The 8005-nt window shown below is 39.0% G+C and overlaps 1 protein-coding gene across 35 annotated transcripts in view; it reads left to right on the plus strand.

Moving 5' to 3' along the window:
• ANK3 (ankyrin 3) overlaps positions 1-5837 on the plus strand; it is a 592702-nt gene extending 586865 nt beyond the window's left edge. For all 35 annotated transcript variants that reach the window (XM_031956914.1, XM_031956919.1, XM_031956910.1 and 32 more), the window contains one exon: positions 4366-5837. The gene's annotated coding sequence lies outside the window, so the exon portion shown is untranslated. The remainder of the gene's footprint in view (positions 1-4365) is intronic.
• The last annotated feature ends 2168 nt before the right edge of the window (positions 5838-8005 follow it).

Raw genomic sequence — 8005 nt, forward strand, 5'->3', positions numbered from 1 at the left:
TCCCCAGACTTAACATCCCCAGTGGAAGGCTTTTCCATGTGCTGTGATGAACTATTTTTACATATAAGGATCCCTGAAGGAACAGGGATGTTGACCCTGGAAAAGTGTCAGAGGTGGGGATTGAAAGACAGAATACTGCCTTCAGATGAAGGTTTCAGTTGGTTCTGTGGGGTCCCCGTGGCAGACCTCGAAACAATGGATTTAGGCTTTTTATGCAGAAAAACTTTACCACAACATTCCAAAGGAAGAATGGAGTGCTTCTGAGGGTAGAGAATTTTCCTATTTTATTCTCAGAAGATTTCCTGAGATAAGATTCTCATTCAGACATGGATTGGACTGGTGAGACTCTGAGGTTCCCCCTAATCCTGAGAAATGGAATCCTAAATGGATTAATAAATAGGAAAAACTAGAAAGGGATGATAGATTGGGAAATGTCAACAGAAGAAAAGGCCAGATTCAGGAGGTCTAAGGGAGACGGGAAAGTAGGGAGATTATAATAAAAAGGGATGTGTTTCAAGCTCTTCAGCAGGTCTGTGATGATGAGATCGAAGGGACCACTAAATCGAAGCAGAGGGAAGACAAGGAGGTCAGAGAAGGGTGTCGATTAGGTCATGGAGGATGTGGGCAGGAGGTGGAGTTGGGAAAGAAAACTGTGATCCAAAAAGTGGCCACATCCGGGGAAGTGGTTCTTCCTGGACCTGGACTGGCCTGGTGCTAGATAGGGTAAAAGAGGTGGAGAGGGAATGGACAAGAAGGATCTGAAAAAAGGAAATCGATGACGATGGCAGAACAGAAAGTGGATGTGAGAGAAAAAGGACTTGGGGAGCGGGAGCAACGCTCACTGCCCAGAGCTGACAGCCAGTCACGTTTTCATCTCAGGGCAAGGGGAGGATGCCGATATATTTGTGAAGACAGAAGATGGTTTGCTTAAAATAAGAGGAATTCTGGGAATGTAAGGAATTAATTAGGAAATTCCAGGAAATTAGGAAAATCATAATAATACTTTCAAGTTTGCAAAGCACTTTTGTAAAATAAGTTTTAGTTTAGAGAGCATTTTTTTCCAAAATTACCTTCTAAAGCAGGTAATAACAATAGGGAATGGACTGATTATTTTGTTTGTTTAGGGAACTCCCAGGTGAGAAAATCTCTTCTACCAATGCAGGTTGACACTTTCTCTACAACTCAAAGTTGAGAGTTGCCTAGAAGCACTGAGAGATTAAATGATCTGCCCAGGATCTCATGTCCAATAGGTATCAGACATAGCACTTGAACCCAGGTTTACCTGTTTTGAAGATAGTTCTCTATCCAACCCACCATTTTGCCTCTCAGGAGATGGGAGTGTACATTTTATTCCCATTTTACAGATGTAAAGACTAACATGTCACACAACCAATAAGTATGTCAGATAAGCACAGAATAATCGAACGGTGGGAATGAAGAGTTAAATAGCAGATAGATTGCTTTCCTATCTTTTTCTTTTCCATGCCTCCCTTGCACTGTGCTTTGCAGATGTTAGCTGCTTAGTATGTCTGCTGAATTTAGATTTGGGAAGGAAACAGAAAATCAGAACGTAGGCTCGGGGCACGGGTGAGTAATGCAGGGGAGGGAGGGCTGAGAAGCGAGAATTTGCTTCGTGGCGATTGGCGTATGAGGCAACTTCACCATTGCTCAGAAGACTGGTGGGGCCCGGGCCTTTGGGCTGTTCTTCCCTGGAATGTCCCGACAGACTCGCTCCTATGTAGTGGGCTCCTTCTTCACGAACACAACATCTGTAGCTCTGAACAAGTTGTTGGTTCTCCCTCTGTCTCGTTCACTCATCAGTTTTCTTCATCAGTAGTGGAAAGGTCAATTTCACTCCCGCTCAGCTGCTGGGATCCAGATTCATGAGGTTTTCCTGGAATGAATCAGCGAGTATTTGTTAAAATATTGTACAGATGTTACAAAGACCATGCTCCGAGACAAGTACCAAGAATGAAATCACCCTGCGCACCGGGGGCTTGCGGTCCGACTGGGGAGAAATTGTGCACCTATAGTAATGCACGCAGGGAAAACAGGACACAGTTTGGAAGGCAACCTTCGGTGTCTGGGAGGAAACTCTTGGAGAAGTGTCCCTCATCTTCATATGTTCCCAAATTCCTTGGCAGGAGCCACAAGTCCCAAAAAGAGACTTTGCCAGTCCACGTTGCTCTCCAGGTTCGGCTCTGAACGGGGGCTGGCCAACAGCTGACCGTGCCATAAGCCAGGGAAGCCCGGGTGCCCTGGATTCTGACTTGACAGGAGGCAGCAGATCACATTAGGCTTAAAAATGAAATGTAAAAAATAACAACAGATTTCAGAAGTGAAAACACCCACCCTTATCCAGAGCACAAATGGAGAAGTGTTCTTTTCCAGATTTAGAGTGTTTTTCCCAAGTAACAGACTGTGCACTAAAGTGCTGCCTGTCCTCCCCCAGTTACCTACAAGAAGTATCTTGCTGTCTGACTTGGCTTAATTTTTGTAATGATTTCTTTGCTCAGGAGATTTGAAAGGCAGTAAAGAAAGCAGTCGCCATGACTGACTCCTTTTCTAGCATCGTTTGTGCCAGTGAAGATGATTTAAAATTCTCCTTCTGGAACCCGACTTGGATGAATGCTTCCTTCCCCGACATCCTTCCATGGATGGTCCTTTGGTTCCCAAAAGCGTTTGGATGTTTTAGTACTCATCAGTATCTCAAGCAATGAGCCACTCACTCCGAAAAGCATATTTTTTCATGCAACTTTATAGTGCCCATGACAAGAAGTACCTTCCCCACATTGGGACATGGGTCCCAAATACAAAACAGCTTACAGCAGTAGGGCCTTTCGGACGTATTGCTCTCAAGAAGAGGATTTAATTAGAGGAATTAATGTAATTGATAAATATCCTTTCTTAGCCTTTATTATCTAATCTATCTCCACCCTAAGTGATCTAATAATAATAATTTTTAAAGCATTCAGAACACTGCTCTCTCTTTTTGTTTTAAAGATAGAAGTGTTTTCCTTCTTTCAGGTGACAGGAAAAATAGCTCCCTTTTCATCTGACAGGGACAATCTTAACCCCAGTGTATCAGTATAAAAGGCACAAAGGGGAAGGGGAAATTAAGGGTATTTCTATGGAGAAAAAGACAGAAATAGAGCCTTATTGTAGAGCATATTTAATAGGATTGTTGCCAGGAAGAGGTAAAAGCTTAAGAAAAAGATTCCTCAGCATGAGCTCTCTGCTGACTGCTGGCTTGTATGCCATGGCCACATAGGTCACCTTTACTCTTTGACACATCTATAGAACCATCCATGGTGATATGGATTTTCATTTCTTTTTTTTTTTAATTTTATTAAAGCTTTTTCTTTACAAAACATGCATGGGTAATTTTTCAACTTTGACCCTTACAAAACTTTCTGTTCCAACTTTTCCCTCCTTCACCTCACTCACTCCCCTAGATGGCAGGTAGTCCCATACATGTTAAATATGTTAAAATATATGTTAAATGCAATATATGTATACATCTTTATACGGTTATCTTACTGCACAAGAAAAATAGGATCAAGAAGGAAAAAAAAAAAACCTGAAAAAATAAAATGCAAGCGAACATCAACAGAAAGAGTGAAAATGCTATGTTGTGGTCCACACTCAGTTCCCATAGTGCTCTCTCTGGGTATATATGGCTCTTTTCAAGTGATATTGATTTTGAAATCATCCAGTGGAGATTGCCATCTTAGTATTGAGTGGTTTCTTAACTAAGAGATGGCAAACCAGTAATTTTCTTCCTCCATCAAAACGCCTTTCTTAAATTTTTCTGCCAAGGGTTAATATGTTTATCCTAGTACTTTATTATTTTTCTAAGAGAATATATGTATGTAGATTTTTCAAGGGTTAATGTTTAAAAATTATCCATGATTATTTTTTTTTGATGTTTCAAGACTTGTTCTTTATGAACCACTGATCACCATTTTACTTTCCAAAAGACCATCACTAGTATCAAAGTCTAAAACTTTCCAGGAATATTCAATTCCACTTCTTTTATTTTTTTTTAAATTTCCATGCATATATTTTGTAAATAAAAAGCTTTAGTAAAAAAAGAATATATGTGAGTGCCTTATATATATGATACATGTATGTATGTATGCATATAAATGCACAAATAATCATAGTTGTTTGAAAACAGAACTCCATGCCATTAAGTAAAGATTAGAGAAAATATATGGTAACATATATTTTGTTTGTTTATTTGTTTGTTTGTTTGTTTGTTTTGGTTTTTTAATTTTTCTTTTGGCTTTGAATGAACTCTAAAACAAGGCCCTGTGTGAAAGCTATCCCCTCTCACTGATGATTTTTCTTATCTTTCTACAGGAGTATATGCTTTTACTGCCAGTATTCAAGAGAGAGAGTCACGGAAGAAAAATGAACAGGAATTAAAAATCCACTGAGGGGAATGTGTGTGTGTGTGTGTGTGTGTGTGTGTGTGTGTACGTGCGCGCGTCTGCGGCTTCCACACATTAACCGCGTGGTTTTTATGCAAAAAAAGAGAGAGAAAGAAGGAAGGAAAGGAAGGAGAAGCTACGTCCCATGCATTTTAGTTTTGCATGAGCATGGAACCCCCTCTCGTTCCTGGGATCGGAGAGCACCCCGTTCGTGACGCAGCACACACACGAGACACTGACCACACTCTTACCAGCTTTGTTTCAAGTCATCACAAAAGATCACGATTCCTGTGGCCAGATGGACGGAAGACAAGACGACAGAAGTGATGGAGAGACACTCAGACGGCTAAACCCACAGCAGCTCGCCTTATTTCTCTTGGACCCAAACTGTCAGGGCATAAACACTGTTTGTTTCTTTTTTAAAACATTGGTAGTTTTGCTGTAAATAAATAACACTGTATAAATTCTAACAGAAAAATAGAATAAATATGGATAAGGCACTGCCTCTTAGGACACAAAGTATCACAAATGCATTTAACAGACGAGGTGGTCCAAGGGGCTTCACCTATGGGGGAGACTTGGGGCCGGGGCTGGGAGGGATGGGGGATCTTCACTGATTCTTGTATATTAGCAATTATAATGTTTGTATATGCAAAACTGCTAGCTTGATTTTAAAAAAATCTTTAAAATCTGCTGCAAATTTAAATGATTCCTAAAATGAGGAATTCTGTAGTTCTGTGAAAATTTTTTCTGCAGAGTACTAATATTTTGATGCATGTGTATCACCTTATTTTGATTAAAATCTTTTCCAATTTTGCAAAACACTACAGTATACCGCGACACAAAAGAGGAGATTTTATCTGTAAACACAACGCCCTTCATCTAATATTTGTTGCTGTTGCCAATTTTTCAATGAAACAATCTAAAAAAAGAAACAAAAAAAAAGACTACCATAGTTGCTTTTGGGGGAGGGGGGATGCTAACTGTTACTGCTTACAAAGGGGAGTTAATGCTTGCAGCTTTAGAGATGGGTTGGTGCTCGATAGAAGCACAAGTTTTGGTATTTAAAAAAATTGAATTGAACAGAAACTATTAGCTCTTAGACTGGCAGCACGCTGTAAAATTATTACCGTCTTGTGTACTGGCGCTCAGATGTAGAATCTTTCAGCAAGCCAATCATCTGTAACCATTCTAGCACTGTAATATTAGGTTCTTAAGGCTGCTGTGTTTTAAGGGGCATTTTTATTTGGGTTTTGGTGAAATACTTTAATTTGTTGATTATATTCATATCAAAACAGCATTCATTGACAAATAGCTCTAATGACATATGTATGAAAAAACCACACTGGATGATCTAGTTAATTATTTAAGCATAAAAATAAATTGTGTTAAAACTCTTCACTGGTGTGTGCTCTAAAGTCTCCTTATGCTTGTTTGGCCCATCCTGGTTTTGTTTCTTCATTTTCATACTTGGGGTACAATAATCACCAACCCAACTTGGTACAGTGGCAAGAGCCCCAGCTCTGGAGGTACAGACTGGATTCAAATCCTGCTTCTGATGGTTACCTGAGTGACTTTGAGCAGATCGTCTCCCTCAGTTTCCTCATCTGTAAAATAGATGGCCTCTGAGGTCCCCCTCACTCTGAGATCTGATGAAATTATGTAGGTGATTTGCCCAACTTCACTCTCTCACACAATTTCACCTGATTTCTCTTAAAACGAAGCCGGCCTCCAGTTTTCCAATTTCCTCGCTCCAAAACAACCGGTTTCCTGAAACTCCGTCTGCTCCTCCAAAGCAGAGAACTTAATCGTCTCAGTCACAAAGATTATCTAATGAATTCTTTCCATATTGTTTCAGGGTCCAGTTAAGGTCATCCCCCCACAACTAACTAAATTTCAATAGCTCTCCAGTAATGCTAAAAAAAAAAAGGCAAATGGAGATGCCCAAGTTAAAAGGGAAAGGGTTTCAATCTAGTTATTTGTATAGTGTGCCTGTGTTCAGAGGCAAAATATAGTTTTATGAAATCACAGAATATAAGAGCTGGAAGGGACCTTAGAGACTTGTAGGCCAGCCTGCTTGAAGGGTTAGTTGTTTTGTAATTTACAAAAAATATGAGTATTAAACATTAGAACCATCAATAAAACTTGGTTTGTTTCTCCACCAGATTTCTTTGTTGATTGCTATTTATCTTTCCTTGTGGATTCATGGTATATTGTCTATAATAACAGCTGACATTTGTAGTTTACAAACCTAGGGAAATAATAGGTATCTTTATCCCCATTTTATAGATGAGGAAACTGAGGCTGTCAAAGGTTTAAATAACTTGTCTTGGGATGCCAGCTGCTATTTGTCTAAGACAGATTCATCTATTACGACCCCATTCTTCACAGATGCCCATCTTGGTTTCATTATTTTCTTTTCTATAAATTTTGTCTTCTATGAAATTATATTAATATGATAATTTTTATATTAATAATTCTCGTTAGAATTTTAACTAGATCTGTCATTTCATTAGTATAAAGAATTCCTCATTATTTTATTCTATTAATTTTTGGGGTCCAGACCTATTGTTTCAATAGTACAAGGATCTCAGGTAAGGAAAGCCCCTCTCCCAATACAATTGTACACTATTGTACAATGATGCTTTTTGAGATTTCCTGGTGGTCTTGAGAGATTAATCGATTTCCATCCAGCATCACTAGACAAGCCTTGCTTGAATCAGATGGAGCTGATTCCGCAGCCAGCCTCCTATTTATTGCCCCATTTCCATTCTATATTTATATTATCTCTTTTGTTGGTGGTGGTTTTAACCGTTCCCTCTTTGGCCATTTGGGTTGCTTTCTTTTCCTTTTTTTTTCAGTTGCAAATGCTAACTCCCTCACCCCCGTTCATGCTAGGAGGACATAGCACATCAATTGATGAAAAATTTATTTTTCTAATTCTACTATAATTTCTCCTTTCCAAATATGCTTCAAATAGCAATGATTATAAGCAAAAACTGTGATTTTACTTGGAAATAAAATTTTCATCCTATTCTATTTGCCTTATGGATTAAAAAATAACCAAATCAATGACAATTGATGCAACTTGGTCCTTCGAGGCATTCTTAAGCTCTATGTGAGAGAACAGAGGCCTAGAAAAGGTAAGTGACCTGCCTAGAATTGACCCAACAGTGAGGTAAGTGGCAGAGTTCATAACTCTGGATGAAAAGCTATTGGCAGTTTTATGTATGGCCCAAGGATGTAGGAAGGGTAGAAGTCCCAGAGAATACAACAGCATCATCTCACCAAATGGTCCCAGAAGTCTCTCTTCGTTCTAATCAATGATCTGTGAAAATGGAGTAATAAAGTCAGATCTAAACAAAAAATAAAAACAATCTAAATAAAATCAGATCTAAATAAGAATATCAAGTGCTCATGGGTAGGCTGAGCTGCTTTAATAACAATGGCAATTCTGCCTAAAATTAAAATACTTAGTGCCATACCAATCAAACTGCCAGGAAATTACCTTGTAAAGCTAGGAACAAATAATAACAAAATGCATCTGGAGAACAAAAGGCAAGAATTTC

The sequence above is a fragment of the Sarcophilus harrisii genome, chromosome 2 (assembly GCF_902635505.1).
Source record: "Sarcophilus harrisii chromosome 2, mSarHar1.11, whole genome shotgun sequence".
NCBI classification, from domain to species: Eukaryota; Metazoa; Chordata; class Mammalia; order Dasyuromorphia; family Dasyuridae; genus Sarcophilus; species Sarcophilus harrisii.